This window comes from Arvicanthis niloticus, chromosome 17 (genome assembly GCF_011762505.2).
Source record: "Arvicanthis niloticus isolate mArvNil1 chromosome 17, mArvNil1.pat.X, whole genome shotgun sequence".
Classification (NCBI taxonomy): Eukaryota; Metazoa; Chordata; class Mammalia; order Rodentia; family Muridae; genus Arvicanthis; species Arvicanthis niloticus.
The window spans coordinates 51233773-51257022 of NC_047674.1; the positions used below are offsets into that span (position 1 = coordinate 51233773).

Here is a 23250-nt window from a genome sequence, read left to right on the forward strand (position 1 = left end):
GTATGGAGTCCCCTTTCCTCATAAAGTGCTTTTCTTGATCTAGTGAGTTCTAGAACATGATTCTGACCGTCTATTACAAATAGTGCATTCAGAGAGAATCACCTCTTTCCGTTTCCCTCCCTTGCACTATTGGAACTGGGAAATGTTGCAGAATCACAGAAAGAGACCTGCAAGTCACTGTGAGGGGCTTCTATATTCCAGCTGTGTTCTCTAGCAAATGAACAAATCTAATTCAGAGACGTTTCACTCACACAAGAGACTAATTGTTCAGGATTCATGGCGCCAGACTTCACATCTCTTCCTACTGCAGCCCTTCCTTCTTTCTGTTTAAAAAGAAAATTCCAAACGCATACTATTTGTGTGGGGGTTATGGGGTGCATGTGAGTGTGTGCATGTATGCATGCATGCATGCTCGAACATGCTATCATGTGGAGGTCAGAGGACAACTTTCGGGAGTCAGTTCTCTTCTCTGGCTGTGGGCTTCAGGGATCAAACTCAGGCTTGTGTAGCAAAAAGCTTTTAGCACACAGAGCAGTCTTGCCAGCCCACACTTTCTCTTTTCTGTCACAGGGTTGAGAAAAAAAATAAAGGGAGTTCAAAACTAAATTTCTATAAGTTAGCTGGGCTGCAGTGTTTAGATGTGAACCTTACTTTTGGCTGTGTGTCTTCATATTCTTTACACACACACACACACACACACACACACACACACGCACACACATCTCCTTCCAAAATGTTTAGGATCTCACTCAATCCATGGAACAGAAATATCTGTTAGGTGGTGGATACTCACAGCATAAGAGGTTTGTCTTCATCTGAGGCCGTGTCTCTCACTTAGTAGCCTCTATGTGTTGATAGAGGCGGGAATGTTTTGGTCTTTTCTCTTTTAAGGGCAAAAATAGTTTACAGTACTTATTTGTCTCTACGCTCTGTCTCGCACGAAGGCAGCAATTTTGTACCCCGCTGTGGTAGTAACTTCCTTTCCTGAGTGAAAGCAGGCTCTGGAAATCCCATTCAGATGTTTCCTTTCCCATTTACAGATAAAGGTGTGTGCTCACCTTCCGACAAACTGGTTATAAAAGTGCTTATCCTTTTTGGTATAGTAATTCTATTTTGGGACTCTGTCACTGAGGTATAAACAGAAGTATTTTTTTTTTTTTTTTAAGTAAGCGCAGTGAACATAAATGTGCTTTTGTTGGGAGAGAAGATGGGATCTTCCTTTGCAGCCAGGCAGGTCTTGAACTTGTGATTCTCCGGTGTCAGCCTCTTTAGTGTTGAGATTAGAAGTATGAAACGACAAGCCTGCTATCCTTATAGCTATTAACTTAGCCTTGTAAGTCACGTACATTGCAAACAAATTCCAGGGAAATAGCTGAGCAGCTGCTGAAGTGTACACGTATAATGGAGTGTCTTCACCCAGCCCAAAGAGTCGTTTATATTGGGTAAAAGGAACAGACAGAACTACATAGTTCACAATTGTCCCGACTCTTAAACCTTCAGGGGTTGGAAGGAAAGATGACGGCATGAAGAATGGTCCCAGTGTGATAGGATTTTGTCCTCTTTCACCTCTTACTGTTAGTACCTCACAGGTAGTACAGGTTTTGTATAATGAAAACTTTACAGGAAGTTGGAGAGGAATGTTAAAACCCAACTTATTTTGCCTCCCTTAATGACTTGGAAGAGACTTCTCAGTGGGATGCTGGGGCAGCACTCTGCCTGGTACAGACTCCCAGGGCTGTCCAACTTTCTGACATTGCAGCCTCAAGTTGTCACCTCTGAGTGTGTTGGGCTGTCTTCATAGCTGTCCCAGGATGCCTGCGGCCCTTGGGTTTCTGGTTGGACTCTCTGTCTGAGAGTCTGTGCAAACCCTCTGGAATCGTCTGGAAACCTGGTGGCTGGAAAAGCCTGGCCAGCAACCTTCTGCCTTTCTAATAAAAACTTTTTCAAAGCTTCCCATGGATGCACAATTCTAACTTAGGAGAAGCTGTGAGGAGAGGGCAAAGAACACTTATATTCCTGGTGTCGGGTTGGTCTTAATTCTTATTGTTGCTGTGGTTGTTCTGAGATAGTGTCTCAAGTAGCCCAGGCTGCCCTCAAATTCACCATGTAGCCAAAGCTGCCATTGAATTCCTTATCCTGACTCCCCAATGCTAGAATTAAACACGTCCCCCTTAAGACTTGCTGTCATCTATTCTTTGCTTCTGAAGCCATATACTGTTTACACAATAGAGTATGTATTACATAATAACGCTTTATATTTAGTGATGTGTACAATACATGCCACATTTATATACGCAATTTCTCAATAGACAAATGTCCCAAATTATTGCATGGGCTTTTATTCTTCAATAAATTAGTATATTTCCTAACAATAAAGATATTCTCTTTGTAAAATAGTTTGCAGTTTCCAACCCCAGTAAACTGAAAGTTGGAACAATACTTTGTTGTACATGTTGCTCTTTTTGTTGGCCTGGTTTCCAAGTTTGCTTTCTGTTGTTATAATAAGCAAAAGAAACCCGGAGGTGGGGCTCATTTGGCTTACACTTCCATGTCGTAGTTCATCATGGAGGGAAGTTAGGGCATGAACTCAAGTAGGAACCTGGAGGCAGGAACTCATGCATGGAGGAACACTGCTTACTGGCTCGCTCCCTAAGGCTCTCCTGCTTGATTTTTTTTGGTACAGCCTGCTCAGAGGTAACACCATCCACAAAGGCCTGGGCCCTCCCCTATCAGTTAATCAGTTAATCAAGAATGCCTCACAGACTTTTCTATGGGCCAATTCAATGAAGACATTTTTTTCTTAAGTGAGGTTCCCTCTTGGTAAGTGACTCTAGCTTGTGTCAAGTTGACAAAGAAACAACAACAACAACAACAACTCCACTAAAATACCCTCAAGAAACAAACAACTAACATATCCAGTTCAACTCTTGACAGAAAGAACATTTGGGTTGTTTTTTTTTCTTTTATTTGATGTGTGTGTATTTCTGTGTAGGCGGGTCCATGTATGGGCATGTGCATGCACATGTGTGCTCATGGGTGTGGAGGCCAGATGTTGATATCATGTGTCTTCTGAGATCTCTCTCCATTCTCTTTCCTGATCAGGGGTCTCTCACTGATGCCTGAGCTCAGTCCAGCTCCTCAGCTTTCACTCCGAAATCTTCTGTCGCTGCCACCTAAGATTACAAGTGGGCCTTGCATCAACTGGCTTTCATATAGATGCTGGCCATGCATATTCTGCTCCTCGTGTTTGCATGGCAAGCACTTTAGCACTGGGCACTTTCTTTCCTTAGAAAGTCCAGCTTTTCCCTTGAGTATCAGATCCAGTTAGGATCAAATTTTGTATTCGGCTGCCCCTGGTATTACCTGTACTCTGAGTCTACCTTGTTAGTAGAACATGTGACTCTCCTTTTAAGATTATGTAACTCTAAAGTTATCTGCTTGTCATGATTCTATTAGTCAATAGTTGGCTATTATAGTTTGTGATCAGATACATTTATAGATATGCTTTGGGGGCATAATTTTTAAAGTTCTCCGAACACAGCAAGTTGGAATAATAAAGACTGGCCCAGGAGCAGAAAGCAATAGAGGGCAATGAGCTTAAGTGTTCTTTTAAAAAATGAATTACACGATCGATTATTTGATTACTTATGTAGTGTGTTGGGGTGCGTACACGCCATGGTGCACGTGTAAAGGTTAGAAGACTACTTGCAGGGGTCAGGTCTTTTCTACCATTATGTGGACCCCAGGGATAGAACCCAGGTCTTAAGGCTTGATGCCAAGGGCCTTTGCCCTCCGAGCCAGCTCACCGTGAGCTTGACCTTCAACATTCTTACAGCTCATTTTACCTCATGATACGTCATGCGTCCTTACAACAACGTTCTGTTTTATATAAAAGGGATAGAAGTGGGAAAATCAAACTCAACCCAGTCACACACTTCGGTCCCTTCAACGGGTCATTTTTCAGTCTTCTCTGTCAGGTGTAAGTAGCCCTTCCCATAGTTCAGCCTTCCCTGGGTTTCTGCCTTGGGATATTTCTGTTTGAAGTGTTTCTCTAAGAAAGGCTTTTCCTTTCCATATTTCTAGGTTCAAGGGTGCAAGCAGGTGAAATCCTATTACAAAGAGAGGTTCTGTTCAGTGAGAGCCACGGCAGGTGCACTAGGCTCTATGAACAATGCCTTGTTGATCTGACTGCATTGTGCTCAGGCAGCAGATTATCCAGACTCACCAGATCTCTTCCTGGTTCTTGTTCATTCATACTGAATGGCTTATGAGAACGAGGACTGAATACCCAGGAGTCTTCTATCAAAGGTCCTGGGAAATCTCCTTTATTTACCCCCACCCGCTGTATCCAGGGACGTGCCGGGCTGTTCTTTACAAAATTATTATTATTGCATGATGGTTTCATACGTACACACAATACACTCTGGTTATATTCTCCAGCCATTAGCTCTGGTATCCGTCTTCCTTTCTCTCTGAATGCTTTCTTCTATCTAACTAGCCTCCTACTTGCTTTCCCATTAAAGAAAATGATACCCTGCCCCACAGCATCCAATAGTGGTCCATAAACAGATCTTCAGGAACAGAGTGGGTGTTCATGTCACTTCCTATTCCTGTGATGTAACCTTGAAGGACTCGATGTTGAGCAGGTACCAATCCCATTGCTGCTGTGTGTCATGGGTGCAATGGTTGTTCTGTGTCTCAGTGACCTGCGGGATCTTGTTTGCCTTGTCAGACCTCAGCACTCTGAAGCTCTTGTCCTCTTACACATCTCTGTCTGCCACTGATGTACAGTTTCTAAAGGTGATGTTTCAAGCACCGCAGTTCTGCTCTCCCAGAGTCCTATGATTAGACCCAGCAGCTGCACCTTTGGAAGCTACATGCGTTGGCACTCCATAACTTCCTTCTTTTCTAGAGTCAGAAGAGTTTAAAAGGTTGAGAGGGTTGGAAGAAGCTGTGGTTTCTTGTAATATACCCACTTTAGCATTGGGATAATAAGCAAGTCCCTCTAGAATTTTTATCTATGAAACCTATTTAAAGATTTTGTTATTAGGTTAAGCTGTCATAATGATGTGAGCCTATTGTTTGGGCTCTAATTGCCATCCTTTGTCATCGTTGTAGAAATAGATTTCTTTTTGTATTATAACCCCAAGGTAATGGGGTCAGTGTGGGTGGGTGTACAAAAGTTCCATTTGATTTAAAATGAAAATGAAGGGGCTGGAGGGATGGCTCAGTAGTTAGAAGCTCAAGCTGTTCTTCCAGAGAATCTAGAGTGGCTTATAACAGTCTATATGTAATGCCAGCTCCAAGGGATCTAACATCTCTGCTCTCCGCGGGCACCTGCTCTCATGTGCACACACTGCACATACATAGAATTTAAACAAATAAACATTTTCTAAAGATGATCTGTGCAAAAGCTAGGCATAGAGGCTCATGTCTATAATCCCAGCATTTGATAGGTGGAGCCAGGGATGCTGCTACATGTTCTAGGACAGCAAAATGAGTTGCAGGTTAGCATCGCTACACAGTGAGTCAAAAGACAGACAAATAAATAAAGTGAAATAAATGTAGGCTACACAGAAAATATTATTTTTTATTTTATCTGTTTTCACACACACACACACACACACACACACACACACACACACACACAATCTAATTAATAATGATAGTAAAACTTAGTCTTCCCACAACTTCACTGAGGAAGTACGGGAAGATCCCCCAAAGTCATTTTGTTCTCTTCCTTATGTCTGCAGAAGGTACTAAGCCCTGGTCCAGCCCCATTGGCAGCAGGGTGACTGAGAATAGGAACCAATTGTGTGTTCTCACAAATGTTTCTAACTGGTGCCATTGCAGTTTCTTTTCCTTCAATTATTTACCGTTCCTCATGTCTTCCTTCTCCATTCGTTGCATTTGCAAAAGGGCCTGAAGTTGAAACCAGGCAACCTGTTTTTCTAGAAACTCTAAGGGGAAAGTTTTTTTGGAAATCGGGCTAGCACAATGTTAGTGTCCATTACGTACTTACGTACTGACGTACTGACGGAGGAAGTCTATGGGAAAGTGCAGAGGGAAACACGACCCTGTTGTGACTGTGTTGGATCGTGTTTCCTTTTGCTCTTAGGTTTTAGACTATGAGTTAAAATTAGAGGTAGAAAAGGGAGTGAGAAAGGGGAACTGATTTACCTAGCTTAGAGTGTGTTTAGTTTCTGTCTGGCCCGGTTGTTCAGTGGTCTGCCTTAGGTGGCTAGCGTGCATTTGACAGTGTATCAGTGTAACACATGTGACCTATGGAGACAGCATGTTCCTTAAGTGGACAGCAGCAAACATTGTGAGGTTTCTGGAACTCTCTTAGATGTGGACCACTGTGCTTCAGTGGCCAAAAGGGAGAGAGGCCATTCTCGGTACTTGGTTTATTTTAATTTTTACTTTTAAAGAGGGTTTAATGTAGCCTGGGCTGGCTCTAAACTTGTTGCATGGAAGAGGATGACCTTAAGCTTTTAATCACTCAGCTTCCACTTCCTGAGTCCTGGGATGGCTGGAATCATAGGCATGCCTCACCTGGCTTATGATTCGGTGGGCTGAACCCAGGGTTTTGTGTATGCAGACAAATACTCTGTCAACTTTACGTCTCTAATATTCTATATAGCAATCTATTCTAAGATACTCTTTCTGAATTTCTAGTTCTTTTCATCTGTCACCATAGCTACCATGCCTAATCTCCTCTCATAGCCTGTAAATTTTAGAGGAGAGACACTAGCTTTTACACTTGGCATGTGCCTTGGAGCTCAAATGTCCTATGCCTGAGCTGTTTCCAGTGGTAGCTACATGCCTTGAGGTATTTAAGCTAAAAGTTAACTAAAAAGCAAAATTCAGCTTCTTGGTTGCACCAATGATAACCTGAATGCCTAATAGGCATACATAACTCATACCTGCCTGACCACATTGGGACAGACGGAACATTTCCATTGTCTAGAACATTCTGCAGGGTAGCCGTGGTCTAGAACATCCAAGGACTAATCTACTTCTTCTGTCAAGGTTGTAAGGTGATTGTTTAAATTTAAAGCCATTGAACCATTGAGTTTGTCCCTGTTGGCTTACAATGATGTTGTATTAGGAAATCAAACAAAGATTTTGTTTTCAAGATTTCTTTTCTTTTTAATTATGGGAGTCTGTGTGGGGGTATATGCACACCGTGGGTGCTGCAAGAGCAGTATGCACTCTTAGTCACTGAGCCATCTCAGTCCTCTTAGGGTAGGTCGGTTGTAGTGATTATTTGTAGACTCTAGCACAGATTAATTTTGAGCCCTATAGGAAGTCTCTATAACTGCAGGACGTAACTGTAGAGTTTGTGTTGGAACCATTCGGCTCTGTCTTTGTAGTGTCAAAAGAGCCCACAGTCAGTGTATAAATTATACGAGGGGTTATAGTCTAACAACACTTGATCTGTAGGATCCCATGGCGGTGCTGGGCCACGGCTGCCAGAATGTGAAGTCTACCATACGTTTGCCGTTTCTCTCTCACCTTCTGTTAACTGGAGCAGCTTAGATAAGTGGATCCACTCCTCTTGGAGCCCTCCCTGAGCTTAAGTGTACTCAATCTTACCTTTAGGGGTACCCATTTCTGACTCTGCTACACGGATGCATGACAGAGCTGAATGACTAAAATGTTTATAATATGTAATAGCTGTCCTCGTCCCTTCAAAAACGATTCCCAAATCCCTCCATCTCCTCCCAACATGTCTTGGCGTTTACCCAGAGATTGCCATCTTACGTGTGGGCCTACCTCACAAGTGGACCTTCACAGACCGGCTACAGCTTGTCTCTTAGGCAAAGCAGAGCCATAGAGGAGGGCACAGTGGTTTGGGTTCTAACCTTGACTTCCAGTACACTTCGAATGGGGGAATGAGCCTAAGAAAAATAATGGACAGATGCCTAGGGATTTGGAACTCGGACTCCACTCTGTGTGTCTGAAGGGTAAAATGGAGAGGATTGATCGTCTCAAATCAGTATTCACCGAGGTACGTGTGGGCTGGGAGGAAAGATGTGCAAGATTATCCAGGCAAGAGCCATCTGTAATGCAAGTGCTTAAAACGTAAGAGAGTGAAGGCATGGATTCATTTCCCAAAGGTTTGCTTATTAGTTCTGAAGAGCAGCCACAGGCTGCAGAAATGGCATATAACCAGGACAGTGGACATCTAGATCTGCCCACCTACTGAAAAAAGCCTGTGAGTGATCCTGGGCCAGTCATGTACTCTTTTTTGGAGGTGAGGTTTTTTAGTAAAATGAGGACACCTAAGAGCGTAGGTCCCAGAGTTCAACGTTGAAGAGGATTAATGTGATGATTTTTTTTTTTTTTTTTTTTTTTTTGCCTTAGCTCGGTGCATTTCATGTCACCCTGATATTTGATAGGACAAATGTAGGCCATGTGGGTCCTGCATATATTGTAGTATGGGAGAGCAGTATGTAGCTACTCAGAGAGGGGAAGCCAGCCTAATCTCAGCTTTATGTTACAGAAGGATCCCATGTTCACTGTAACACCAAAGACTACTCTGCAGCTGATGACAGAGTGACAGGAGGGTAGTAAATGCTTCTACTTATGTGTGTCACATGTGGCTGGGCCAGGCTGAGACTGCACGGGCGCTCCGTGCTTATGTGGGCTATAGGGGATCCTTTGGTATTGAGAGAGCTTCAACAACTGCTTCAGAACTAATGTTTGGAGACAATTTTTTCAATGTGTCACACCAGTCCAACATGCATGTTGATCACAGAACAATGGGGAAGCCATGACCAAGGCTCTCATTCATTTCTGAACTAGAACACTAAGAGACCTTGGTGTCATGGCAGAACCCCAGCTACAACTCCTGAGCTTCTGGAAGCTTGCTCGTCCCCCATGCCAGCTGTGAAGAGTTCAGAAGCTCCTATATATCTGTAAAGAACAGGACTGGGGATGGACATGTCTCAATGTTCCTCCAGTGACTACTTGCTATCCACAAATAAAGTTTAGGCTAGCTTGAAGCCTTTTTAAATTTTACACATTCTAGCTGTGGCATGTTAGTGTGAGCATAAGTCTCTCTAATAAAAGGATTCCTAAGTTACATGTTTACCACAGGCTAGTGCTTGTCTGTAATTCATCGCAACTATGAATTTAAGTTCTGTAGGATAATCCAAAGTGGTCCATGGGGGTGGAAGAAACTGTTACTCATATAGAGTTAGACAACTCAAGTTCCAGAAATGAGTTACTTCCCATTGCAGACCTGGTTTTGCCTGTGAGGTAAGTGCCTTGAAGAAGGTGACTCTCCAGAGACCCAGGCAAAGTTCTTGTTTGTCGGGGACATCTTTAGCCATGACAACCGTAGCTTTCTTCAGGGACAAATGAAGCAAGGGATGTTAGGCTAGAGGGAGATTCTACTCTCTGTCTTAGTTGTTCCCTGTTCCCTCTTTGCCTTGCTTCTTGCTGGAGTCCCTCTCACCTGGGAATCATTGTTAACTGTATGTGAACTGTTAAACCTGAGGAGAAGCTGAATATCCAGCCTGCTATTCAGGCTGAATTACTTGTTTGGGTAATACAGGAAAGCAAGCATGACAGGTGCATTGTCCTGGCCTATTCTCAGACAATAGGGGAAATATGGGAGAGATTGGTAGCCAGCATCACATTTAAGGAATCCTAAGGTAAAGAAAGCATTGGTGTTTTTTTGTTTGTTTGTTTGTTTTGTTTTTTTTAACATTGATTTTTAAGGGTGGTGGTGAGTGGGGACATCCTTGTGGAGACAGGGTGTCAGGAAGGAGGTATGGAATGTGGAACAGCAGTTAGAGGTTGGAGTGTTAGAGGGGAATAAAATTTGGAGTTTAAAATAAATAAATAGATGAATTTTAAAAAGATCGATTTTTTTAATTTGTTTTTCAGTGGTGTTTTTATTTATGTGAATTTGACCATTGAGATCGAGACTCTGTCTTAGCAAACTAGGGCTTGGTAATGTGAGGAGTGTTTGTGTCTTGTTTTTGGAAAACCTAGAGGTGATGAGATCACAGGGGTGTGGATGGAGGAAGAGGGGAAGGGAGAGGGAGAGGCAGAGAAGGGGTGAACTCCTGTTGTCTAATGTTCACGTTATACATATGGTAGAACTGAGCACAGGACGTGATCTGGTCAAGCCGTGACACTTCAGTCGGGGGAGAGTTAAGACCTCCTCTTCCGGCTTCCCAGATAGCAGTTCTTATATTGTCCATGTTGCCTTTCCAGCCAAAGGATGGCATGATTTTGCCCATGGGTAAAAGAAACACTGTGGTTTGAAAATTACTCACAGCTCCGGAGTAAGACAACAGAGAGGTCACTTGCTTTGGAGGACCCTGGGGGTCTTCAGTAGTGGCCAATGAGTAGATGAAGATGAGGGAGGTAGATACGTGGCCTGTCCCAGACTAGGGGCACCCTTTGAACTCTCCCAAGATCATCCCAATGTGAAGGATGATGGTCTGTGGATATTAATAGTCAGAGGAGGGAGCTGGTGTGTCTCTTCTTTTGTTGACTACCCTAGCTAGATGATGCCAGGGTGTGGGAGACAAAGACCTGATCTGAAATGGATGTCTCGGTCTCAAAAGGAATAGACTTAGATTGTTAAAGTCTTGTAACGTACACAAAGCCTTCCACCTTTGAAGAACAAAGGAAGTCCAATTCCCCTTTTCTTTCAAACCAACAACCTGTCCCTCATAGAATGGAACACTTTGGACTGTTCCTGACTCAGTTTCTCTTGGAAATTCTCTTGTCTAAGGAAAATTTATCAGGTAGTCTGTCTGTCTGTCTGTCTGTCTGTCTGTCTGTCTGTGTCTTCCTCCCTATCCCTTTTCCCCTTCCTTCCTCTCTCCCTCTCTCTATATACATATGTGTGAATGTATGTGAGTGTGAGCTTGTGTGAGCCTGTGTGAGTGTGTTCGTGTGCACTTGTGTGTGTGTGTGTGTAGGTCAGAGAACAACCTTTACCATCAGTGTTCGTTTTCCACCTTGTTTGGACCCAGTATCTCTTGTTCCTTGCTGTATACGTCTGCCAAGCTGATCTGCCACCATCTAGAGATTCTCCTATCTCTGCCTCCCAGGTCTGGAGAGAGCACCAGGATTACAGATGCTCGCTGATGCATCTGGCTTCCAAGGATTCAAACTCATGTGCTCATACTGTGTCACAAGGAGTTTACCCACTGAACCATTTCCCCAGCCCAGTTTAGAAAAACACTTTATTATTAAGGCTGGTTTGGGAGGCGAAAAAAAAATTATAGTTCACTGTGAAATATATCTGCAGGTTTTCATTTAATTCTCAGGAAAACTCTATGGTTTGAATATTGTGCCTATTTTTGCCTATCAGGAACAGAGGCATAGGAAGATCCAGTACCGTGAGTTCATACCCAGTTGGTAGCAGGCCTGGACCAGCACTGAGGTACCTGCCCTTGGACTATATAGCTGGTTATAAAATACACTGCTTCTTTCTTCTGTCCTTTATGGAGAAGGAGGGTTGTGATGTGGACAGACAGTTGAAGGAAGCCAGACCATCACAACTGTACTATTACAACAATTTCCCTTACCAGTCTGTCTTTTCATGGCCCTGGGTAGGGAATGAGCAGTTATGGGGGAGTCCCATTAACAATACTTATGTTAAAAAGACAGGTGCTGAAGGAATGGCTTAGTCAGTACAGTGCTTGCCTTGCGAGATTAAAGACCTGAGTTCGATTCCTAGAACCCATGTAAAAATGACACACATGTGTACACACACACACATACACAAAGACACATTCAAGACTTGTAAAGATGTACTAGGGAATCACTGGCCCCCAGGAAGCTGCATGCTGCAGTGACAGAAGAAGGCCACGAGTCAACCTCACTGAGGATTGACATCTGCAACACACTCCTGAGTCTCTCAGTTTCTCATCTGTGTTATGGGCATGGCTCCTTTCTCATGGGCTTCCTCTCATGGGCTGAATGAGATCATTCATGAGATTGATAGATCTGCTAGCCTGGCTCAATGTTCCTGACAAAGACAACGCCCATCAGCTGCATCGAGGCATTCATGGAGAGCCGAGCTCGGGGACAGAGACCCAATGTTTTTAACCCAGTTAGAAATTCTTATGGGTCAAATTAAATGAGTCACGTGTAGCAAGAGAAATGACTACAGAGGAAAAAAATATTTACCCAAGGAACTTTGGCTGTAAAATGCCACAGAGTCTAATTGTCCATTGTAAAAGGAGCTGGAATAGTAAGTTGAGTATTGCCCGGCTTTCAGATTCTAATCCTTTTAGAGGCCGGAAGCTAAGACCTTTCTTCTGGTTGCCTGTACTGGTAGTGAGGGAAACTCTTCCTAGGGTGCTGGTATAGTCTAGGGATGTGAGAGAAGGGACCACTCGAGGCACAGGCAGACATGATACCTGATCTTGTAGATCTTGTAGGAGGTGTAGAAGAGGCAGCTCTAGCTTGGCTCTTGTGGAGAAGCAAATGGAAGAATGTTGTGAGACCAGTATCATGAAGGTTCAAATAACTTCAGTATCTCTTTCTTAAAATCCCGTTCTTCGTGATGTAGAAGTTGAATGGGGAACTGGAGGTATGCTGGCCCATACCTGTAATTATTCTAGCTCCTAGAAGGTGAGGCAGGAGAATCACTGTGAGTTTGAAGCCAGCTTTGTGTGTGTGTGTGTGTGTGTGTGTGTGTGTGTGTATCTCGCGCCCCCCACTTGACCAGCAAGGAAAGACACGAGCAACTGGATCCTTCTCAACACTTTTATTGAAGCGTTTTATTTATCATTTACCCGGGGGACCTTGAACACCCGGATCGAGCTGTTTATATGTTCAGCCCTGGGTGCGGGGGGGGGGGGGGGGGGGGGATGTACGTGGAGGTGTGCGATTGGTCAGAATTGCAGTGTTTCATTAGCATATCCCACTCGGGAGGGGTTGGTGCCAAACTGAGTTGCTCCAAGGGTGATGCATGCGCAGTGCACTTGTTTACCAGTAGATCATACCGGAAGCCAGCGCCATCTTGACCAGCCGAGTTGGGGCGGCGGCCTACACATATACACATACACATACACATACACATACACATATACATATACACATACACATACACATACATATATATATTAAGTTCCATGCCAATCCCTGGCTACAGAGTGAGATCCTGTCTCAGAAAACCGAGAGCCCCAACTTACAACCAAATCCCTCCCATACACAGTTGAAACACAAAAGGTAAAGTTAAAGAAGTAACTGGCTGGCTTGGTGGCCAGTTTCTTATTGGCGTGATGCTTATGACCCAATGCTATGTAAAATTGGCTATGGGCAGCAGCATTCTCATAGAAGGGTCACCCAATTTACTTAGCATTTGTATTTAAAAGGTTTAGACCCTGCTGCTGAAGTGAGCTGAGGTTTCAGTCTTGAAACTTTGGAGATAACATTTGTCATTTCTTCCATTCTGACCCTTTCTCAAACTCACTGTCTAAGCAAATGAAAACGTACCGGCGTCTCACCTTACCTGGCATGCAGGGACCAATGGCTTGTTTCTCGTGGCCTCATTCGCTGGCTTAAAGGTTTCCTTTGGTCTCCAAGTGTTGTTTTTCAGGACTGGTCTGTGAGATGACTGTGAAGGAAGCACACCCTTTGGATGCTTTCTTCCTCCTTCTAGAGAGAGCAGTAGATCTACTCCAATTGTGGACTTGCTATACAAGGCAGTGCCATTCTGGGTATGGGACCGTGTTTGTGTTTCACATGTAAATATTTCTCAGAGGTTTTGCAGTATCGGTGGGTAGACAGGTTGTGTGCCCTGGGTATATGGGGGAAAAAATAGTGAGCCCAGGACTCAGGAGCACTTTAAGGAACCATTTCAGCATCCCTGTTAATAAACTTACTATGTGCAGAGCTCAGAAGGGAAGAGACAATCGAGTGTCAGGGATTGGCGATGAAGTTAGTGCTTCTCCATCCCTTTTTTTGTTTAAAGTTAGGTAGTGGGATGTTTGCCATTAAGGATCCAAAGATGATGTCAGGATGCTGACTTGAAGATGTCTACTAAAATAGATTTTCCTTTTCATTTGTGTGTGTGTGTGTGTGTGTGTGTGTGGGCATGTTTTGTGCACACATGAAGGTCAAAGGGTAACTGCTGGAGATTAGTGTTCTCCTTCCACTGCCTGGGTCCCAAGGGGTCGATTTAGGATCTCAGGTTTGATGATAAACACCTTTATCCACAAAGCTGGTCCCTAAAAATAAGCTTTCCAAAGCTTCTGAAAAGGGTTTATTAGCTACCTTTCTTGTTGCCGTGGCTGAATATCTGTCAGAAGCAACATGAGAAAAGTGGTTTGATTTGGCTCATAGTAGGAGGGACAGCCATACACTATGCATGTGAGGTGTGCATTCGAGGTGGCTCGTCATGTACCTTGTATGCAGCCAGGAGACAGAGAGAGATTAATGTTCCTTTCCTTCCTCTTTGTTTTAATTCAGTCTGCGACCATGGTGGGTGGAATAATGAATGAACTCACTTGCAGAGTGGGTTTTATCTCTTCAGTTAAATTTCTCTGGAAACACCTCACAGTCACACCCGGGTGCTTCCAAATCCGGACAAGTTTATGGTAAAGATTTACCACATAGGGTTTTTGCTCCCATTAAACATTCATGATTATGTTCCCTGCAGAGTTCCAGGATGGCCTTAAACTCATTACATAGCCCAACGCTCTCCTTAAGGTCTAGATTCTCTTGCTTTGGCCTTCTGAGTGCTGGGATATACAAGCAATACACCCCGGGCTGTCATTACCAACTTTTTCTAATGCTCTAACACTGAGCCAACCCACCTTCAAAGTCATATAGCTAGAGGGTGGCAATGCCAGGTTTTACACTGAAGGCTCTGACGTTAAGGATAGCTCTCTACCTATTGTGTGACATTTAACATTCCTAAGTTATTGTAGCAATTATTATTATCATTATTATTCTTTGTGCTGGGGATTAAAGGGGCTTGCCCATGCTAGCCAGGCAAGCATTCTATCATTGGTCTGTGCCCCACAACTCCCTGTAGCTGATATCTTAAAACATGCTCACCATGGCAACTGTATTTCCCTGAGCAGAACACAGTTTGTTGTGAAGTAAAACACCTGTGGTTTATCGTAAACAAACAATGAACTTTCTCCTCTTAGAATTTGCCCCGGTTTCCTGATTTTCTGTGAGTGGCAAACTTAAAAGCAACAACAACAACAAAATGAATAAAGAGAGAGTGTTTGACAGATCTACAAAGCTATTTGGAAAAGCGAGACTTGTTTGTGGTGTCAGAGGTGACAGCGTCCTGCTGGTCCAGTTCATTTGCCTGTGTGGCTTGATGCTGTCTCAACACCAGTCAGCTTGAACACTCCTCACCCTCCCTTGTCTGGGAGACTCCTTGACCCAGAATCCCAGACGGTCACCCTGTCAGTCAGCCCAGATTTCCTATGGGAAGTAGACTTGAAGTGTAAACACCAGGAGGCCTGGCTGAAAGGCAACAACTTATTCCATTTCAGAAGATAGAGGCTGCTGTGTAGCCACTCCAGTCCAGGACTTCCACCACTACAGGGTGGAAATAGTTGGTCTCCACCCCAGATCCCCACCTCACAGCCCACATTTGCTCTCAGGAATGCCATTTTCCTGTAGACAGTACCATCCTGTTTGAAAATTCTCAGGTCTGTGTGCTGCTACTCCATTCCCCACCCTGTCTCCTCTAGGGCTTGTCCATGTTATGTAAGCATTCTATCTCTGAGCTATAACCCCAGTAACTTCAGCTTCTTCCATACACTTAATCTGTTAGGTTATTAGAGTTTATTCTACTGTGTGTGTGTGTGTGTGTGTGTGTGTGTGTGTGTGTGTGTGTGTGTGCACTCTCTCCTGCACAGTGTGTTTGTGTGCATGTAGAGACCAAAAGACTACCTCAGATTTTATTCCTCAAGTATCATCTACTTTGCTCCTGACCCCTCCTGTTTTGTTTTGTTTTGTTTTGTTTTGTTTTGTTTTTGAGACAGGCTTCCTCTATGTATCGGTGGTTTTCCTGGAACCCTTTCTGTAGACCAGGCTGGCCTGGGCTACAGAACTCAGAGATCTGCCAGCTTCTGCCTCCCAAATGCTAGACTAAAGGCATGCATCACCATGCTTGGCTCCTGCCTTGTTAGTTTTGAGACAGGGTAACTCTCCATTGGCCTGGAGATGGCCAGCACGCTAGGCTAGCTGGCCCATGAGCTCTGGGGATACACACCTTTCCATTCTCCTAGTACTGGGATCACAAGAGCATGTTTTGTTACCACACCTGGATTTCCCTGCCATGCACTCTGGGGATCAAAAGCAGATCCTCATTGTTTGCAATGCAAGAACTTTACCAACCTATTGGAGGACTTTGAAGTACACAGAACTGCTGGAGGAGCAAGTCTCTTCCAGTTACAGCCTTGAGCAATCATTATAGCAAGTGCATGGAGTAACCCAGTGGCAAGAGGCATCTGAGGCAACAGTGCTCTATAGGCCGGCCAGCCAGGCAGCCAGCCTTGAGTTCTGCCTCTAGGCCTTGGGGGAAAGGAATTTACTATTATAATATAAAATATAATATAATACATATTATATAGTATATAGTTAGTATATAGTATATAGTATAATATAGTATAATTTTTAGGAGTTTACCCAACTGTCTTCCATTGTAAGCTCTTTGAGGCGGTGAAAAACAAGTTAGCATTTTCCAGAGAAAGGACCTGAATAAAATAGAAGAAATAAAAAATATCCCTAATGTGTATCATTAAATGAGCCTGGTCAGGTATGACATAAGCAACTTTTACAAAGGAAAAAGGCTTTCTGGAATTGTGCTGAAAGGTCTTCATAAATCATTGGTGTGTTAACACTGCAGCCAACGTATATAATTCAATGTATTTGGTTTGTGGATTACATCAGACTTGAAGATGGTTAAAAGCAATACCTGATGATGTAATAGAAGGTGGTATTGGATCAAACCTGAGACACTACCGATTGTGAGACATATCAGTATTTTTAGATACCTGTAAGGGGTGGGTAAAACAAACCCATAACCGATGTAACTAAGCCATGGAAAGGCATTGGTTTTCATATGCATTTGTGCGGTCAGAGAGGTAAAACGGGGCAGGATTTTAGACACACGTTTGCTGTGTGCACACAATCCTACTGTGGTTCTCTGTCTTTCTCTGCTTGGCCTGCAGCATCGTTTAGCGGTCATGTCCCACTTCCCTGATACACCTTTCCCCCTCTACAGACTCCTGTTCTCCTCCTGTATTGCTGGCTGTTTCCTCCCGCTCTCCTTGGCTGGTTCTTTCTTCCTCTCTGGGACTTCTACATAGTGCTGGTCCCTGGGCTTCACCCTGGGATCACTTTTTGTATGTGCACACTCTTCCTATATCAGAGATCCAAGGTGGCTTTAGTTTGTGTCAAGTTGACAAAGACTAACCGATATACTCATAGTTCTGTCTGTTGTGTGGCTATAGCCAGCCTTCGTTTCTCCTGACTCATGACTTCCTCTCTTCCAAGGAAGGTTTCCACATATGTCCTTTCTGGTGGCAATTATTTCAGATGTTTATGTCTCCAAAGACAAAAGAACTTCAACCCTTCTTCCAATTGGGAAAACTCATAATGTAAATGAATCGTAAATATCTGATATGCAGTCAGGGCAACAAGACTCCTTGAGGTGAGAGAATGTCACAAGCAACATTGAAAAAGCAATGTTGGATTCAATGTCTCTGTGCCAGCCCGTTAGTGGGTTGAGGGTCTTGATAATTTTCAATGTAAGTACAAGGAGAGTGGACCTTCTATAAAGTTGAAGGAAGCAGATCTGTTCTGTGTTTTAGGATTCAGAAATTGACTTGGATAGAGGCCAAGGAGTGATCTGTTTCTTTTGCTGTTGTTTCATTTATAGACTAATGGAGTGGGATCGTTCACTGTCTTCACTAAAATACCTGTCAATATGTATATGCTCTGTGTGTATAGCTAGTTATCAACTCTTTAAATAACTGTAGCCCGTGGCCATATCAACCTCACTACCTGTTTCTAAAGATCAAATTGGGTGAGAACCTTGGTACACTCATTTGTGTTGAGAGAGGTTGTTTTCTTACTACGGTAGTATTGAGGAATCATGTGACAAAGACTGTCACACTCTCAAAGCCTCAGATACTTTTGCTGGTGCAGAGTTTGTAGAACCCTCTGCTGTGGTTAAGGTTTAATTTTGAAGAAAAGATATAAAGTGTCTAATCTCAGAGCAAATTGTCCTAACATCAGGGTGGTAAGTACTAATAGTCCAGGAAGAAGCATACACGCCATGGCCAGGCTGGAATGTGCTCACATCAACACCAGATGGCCATGTTCAGTGATAAGCAGAGTTACAGGGGCTGATCACATTACTCTCCTATGTCACACTCCCAATTAAAGACAGCAGAAGCGAAGTGGCCTTGTATTGGTCCCAACATCTCTACATGAGATTATCAATACTATGAAAGGCTTTTAACACATGTTTCTAAGGTTAACATGCATCTATATGTCATAAGCACAATGGTCTTTCCATATTGTTTGAGTTAGGGTTTCTATTGCTGTGATAAAGCACCATGGCCAAAAGCAAGTTGGCAAGGAAAGGGTTGGTTGAGCTTGTGACTGTCAGGTCATGCTCTGTCAGTGAGAGAAAGAAGGGAAGGAACACACAGAGGGCAGAAACAGAGAGTCAGGAACTTAAGCCACAGAGGAGTGCTGCTTATGGGCTTGCCTCTCAAGTTCAGCCTGCTTTCTTATAGGACCCAGAACCACTTGCCCAGGGATACTATAGCCCACAGTGAGTTGGGCCTTTCCTACATCAATCACCAATCAAGAAAATTTCACACAGGTTTGCCCACAGGCCAGTCTAGTAGAGGCATTTTCTCAATTGAAGTTTCCAAACAACTCTAGCTTGTGTCAAAATGATATAAAACTAGCCAGCACAGATATTCATATACATATTTGATGCTATACTGGTCTCTCAGTGTCCACAAATACATATATGTCAGCTGTACAGTGATTTTTCAGTATTCATACCTGTTTATGACACATATATTAATTAGACTTTTAACATCCACAGGAAACTGGTCTCAGGGCTATTTATATCATATGTACTGTGGTCTTTTGGTATCCAAGGGAGACTGTTCTGAGGACCTGTTTAAGTGTGCCAAAGTCTGAAGCGACTTAAGTCCTATATATAAGGTGGCGTAGTACTTGCATATATAATCTATACACACCCCCTGGATACCTTAAATCCTCTCTTAAATACATCATGTAATTTGAATACTTTGTAAATAGTTTTTCTGCTATATCATTCAGAGTAGTCATCATCAAAGATGCCTGTACATGTTCAGCATAAATGCAGATTTCAAGAAACCATGCTGGAGATGGGTGTGGAGGTGCACATCCTTTTTGGGAGCTAGACACAGGGCAATCATGAATTGAAGGCAGCCTTCAGTCCTTTTTAAAAAATTATTTTTTTTTTAAAAAAATTATGTATGTGGGTTTGCCTAAGTGTGAGGATATACGAGCCAGTGCAGTGGATTGAGGAAGTCAGAAGAGCGGAGCCCCTGGGCCCTTGTGAGCTACCTGACATGGTGCTGAGAATCAACTCTCTGTCCTCTGTGAGAGCAGTGTGCTTGTAGAATGGCCGCTCCATTTCTCCGCCTTTCCAGAATCAGTCTCACAGGGAGTTTGAAGCCAGCTTGGCCACATGAGGTCCAAGAAGACAAGACAAAACAAAAAACAAACAAACAAATAAAAAAGCAAAGAAACCAAAGAATTAAGCAAGGCCCTATCTATCTATCTATCTATCTATCCATCATCTATCTATCTATCTATCTATCATCTGTCTATCATCTGTCTGTCTGTCCATCCATCTGTTTTTTTGATCTAGAGTTGTTTAAACTCACAGATACAGAACTCATTTATATGAAGAGTAACTTATGTGTTTGATATTCATATGTTGTGAATACATTTAGAAGGGAATAATAAGTGTGAAGCAACAAGGAGAGAGGAATCTGAATAACCATCTTTGGAGTCTTTCTGGGCACATCGCTCATCCTTTCCGATTTGGCTTTTCATTCTAATGCTTCTCTCTATAGTTTTATTGCTTCTCCCTAATCCCTTTTCTCTGCGTGTATCTCTCTGTGTGTGCTGTGCTGACAAATCCAGGGGAGTGCTCACTTGTCTGTGTGTGCATCTGGAAGGCCAAGGCAGATGTGCGGAGCCTCCTCCATCACTCTCCCGCGTTACCCACCGAAGCAGGGTCTCTCTGGTGAACCCGTTGATTCAGCTAGGCTGGCTGCCACCTTGCTCCGGCTATCCCCTCTCTTCAAATCCTAAGAGCTGAAATTACAGGAGGCTCACCAAGTCTGGTTCTCCAACGCTTCTAGAAAGAAAGAAAGAAAGAAAGAAAGAAAGAAAGAAAGAAAGAAAGAAAGAAAGAAAGACACACACACAGAGAGAGAGAGAGAGAGAGAGAGAGAGAGAGAGAGAGAGAGAAGACTGTTCAAAGTCTGTTTTTTGTTTCCATGATATCGATCCACTTTTTTGTTAATAAATGTCTCTGCCTTCATATTTCCGAAAGTGTGATGCTCACGAATTAGCCTGACACAGTGACTGCTCCTTAGGTAGCTACGAAATATTCCATAGGTCTCTTTCCCCTGGTGGTGATGGAGTGGGCGGGACCAGGGACTAGTTCTGACTGGTTTTCTCCCTGGAGTTTGGTGACAATAGCTGAAAGACTACTGTCTCCTGGGAGAGCCATTGTCTACTCTATCTTTAAATTATCAAATCCAGAATGGGAGTGGGCAGTAGCCAAGGGCACCACTGGCACAGGCGCTTTGTGGAGCCGACTCCTCATTCACAATAGAAGCGTCTCACAAGGGAAGAGCGCAAGGTGAAACCCAACTCTCGGAGGTTTTTAATTTGGTTTGAAGTTCATTTGAGTTGAAGGAAGGTATCATTGTCCCCGTTCTTCTTCTTCTTTTTTTTTTCCCCATTTCTTCCTATTTCCTTTCTCTCTCTCTCTCTTTTTTTTTTTTGTGACTCAAAATAAATAAATAAATAAATAAATAAATAAATAAATAAATTCTGGACTGTTGGATGAGGGAGATTCTTAAGGCTTTTAGAGTCTGTAATTACCCTGTAAAGTATTTGCATGCATTGAGCCTCAAGTTTCTATGCTCAGCATATATAAAGCATTTAAAATCATGTAGCTATTTTTTGTTTGTGTGTTTGTTTCTTTTTTTGAGACAGGGTTTCTCTGTGTAACAGCCCTGGCTGTCCTGGAACTCATTCTGTAGATCAGGCTGTTCTCGAACTCAGAGATCCACCTGCCTCTGCCACCTCAGTGCAGGGATTAAAGGCGCGTGCCACCACCGCCAGCTCTTGTAGCTAATTTTTAAAACTAATTAACTTCATAGGGAGTGTTGATTGCCAGGGATGACAGTGAGCCTCTCCATTGTAAGTTGAGGAAATGCACATGACAATTTGTGGTTTGCCCAAAGCCACACTGTCTTGGGCATCAAGCGGATGGAAACAATGGCCCTACTTATAAGCAAAAGCACCCGTGTTTTCATGTAAGACACCATGGGCCTTAGCCAAACTGACCTAAATTAAGAATCAGGGACTAACAAGCCTTTTGGTGTTTGGAAGAGCCTACCACATCAAACCACATTAACCACAAAGAGCTGGTTTGCTTCTTCAAGTTACCTGCAGAAGTTTTAAATAGGCCTTGGGTTTTTTTTTTTTTTTTTTTTTTTTTTTTTTTTTTTTTTTTTTTGACTTGTTTGCTTGAGATCAAAAGCTGTACATCTGGCTAAACATTGCTAGGAAAACTGAGAAGCAGCTGTCTGAGGCTCACCATGAGTAGGACAGCAGTGTCTCAGTCTCTCTCTCTCTCTTTGTCTGTCTGTCTGTCTGTCTGTCTCTCTCTCTCTCTCTTTCTCTCTCTCTCCTGTAGCATTCTAGTTTTCTAGAATTCTGGACAAGAAAGGAGCCTCCTATTAGAATCTGATTAGAAGCTTTGGTTTTAAAAAGTTTTTAGGGCCTGACCTGGCCTGTATGTATACATGGTCTCCCAATACATCTACCCCTAGAGAACTGAGTGGCAAGGCGAGAACTTATGGTGAGTGCCAAGTCCCCCGCTTTCAGAGAGATTTCCGTAGTTATTATTGTTCCTCACCAGCATTTGCTAGCTCACTTCACAAATATTTTCACCAAAAACTAAAGGTTTTTAAAAAGGGTTTAAAAGTTTTAAAAAGTGTTTTTTTTTTTTTTTTAATTCTCCTTTCTTCTTCCCTAAACCTCACTTGGAAACTTGACCTCATCTGAAAAGAAGTAAATAATAAAGAGCTCCTTTAAAGCCATCACTATCACTAACAGTAGGGAATCGCTCACACTCCTATTGACATAAAACACGGCATATAAATCCAAGCTAAAGCAACTTGCCATGACGAGGTCGGAGACACCAGACACCCTTGCCTGACAGAGGCTTCCGCCAGGTGCTTATCTAAGTGTATGAATCTGGAGCTTTAATTCCACCCTAGAGCCATCGGATTCAGGGACTAACACATGTGAGATGACAAGTTACTAATAGCTTGATGACCACAGAATAATCTCCACTTTTACCACAGGTGCATTCTGGGCGGAGAAACGTGGTAAAGTCTCCTCAGCATCCAGTTCGTTCTAACCAGAAGTCTCCATCCCTCTACCCACTCTGCTCACACGGTGCAGGCTACCTTCTCAGTAACCACACAGTGGCTAGCTGTCTTAGTTAATAGGTTAAGATAATTATTTTGCTTAGTGGTGCTCTTCAACTGCTAAAGTAAGAAGGCCAGCTGTTTGAATAAATCAAAAGGAAGCCATGAAGTACTTCCTTTAAGTGAAAGGGCAGGCATTCTCAACTTAAAGAAACTCCTATAACTGAGGATGTATCCCACCCCCACACCCCACACCCCACATCCCCACAACCTCACACCTTCATACCCCCCAGCCTTCTGAGTACTGAGGTTGCAGGCACACTTGGTCATGCCCTGTTAAGTTAGATGTTCTCAAGGAATGATTATCTTGGGCTGAAATAGTTGGGTATGTGGTCTGTTGACACAGTAAAAGTAAACCCTCTATTCAATTGTGAAGGAAAAAGGAATACATATTGGTTTTTTCTTGTACCTCAAATTAAAAGGTATGAACTACAGTATGTGTTAAGTACCAATTAGATGGGAGAGGCATCAGATGACAAAGTTAGGC

The 23250-nt window shown here is 43.2% G+C and overlaps 1 protein-coding gene across 1 annotated transcript in view; it reads left to right on the forward strand.

Annotated features, from left to right (window-relative positions):
* Positions 1 to 23250, forward strand: part of Tnfrsf21 (TNF receptor superfamily member 21) — a 71920-nt gene that overhangs the window by 24171 nt on the left and 24499 nt on the right. The window lies entirely within an intron of this gene.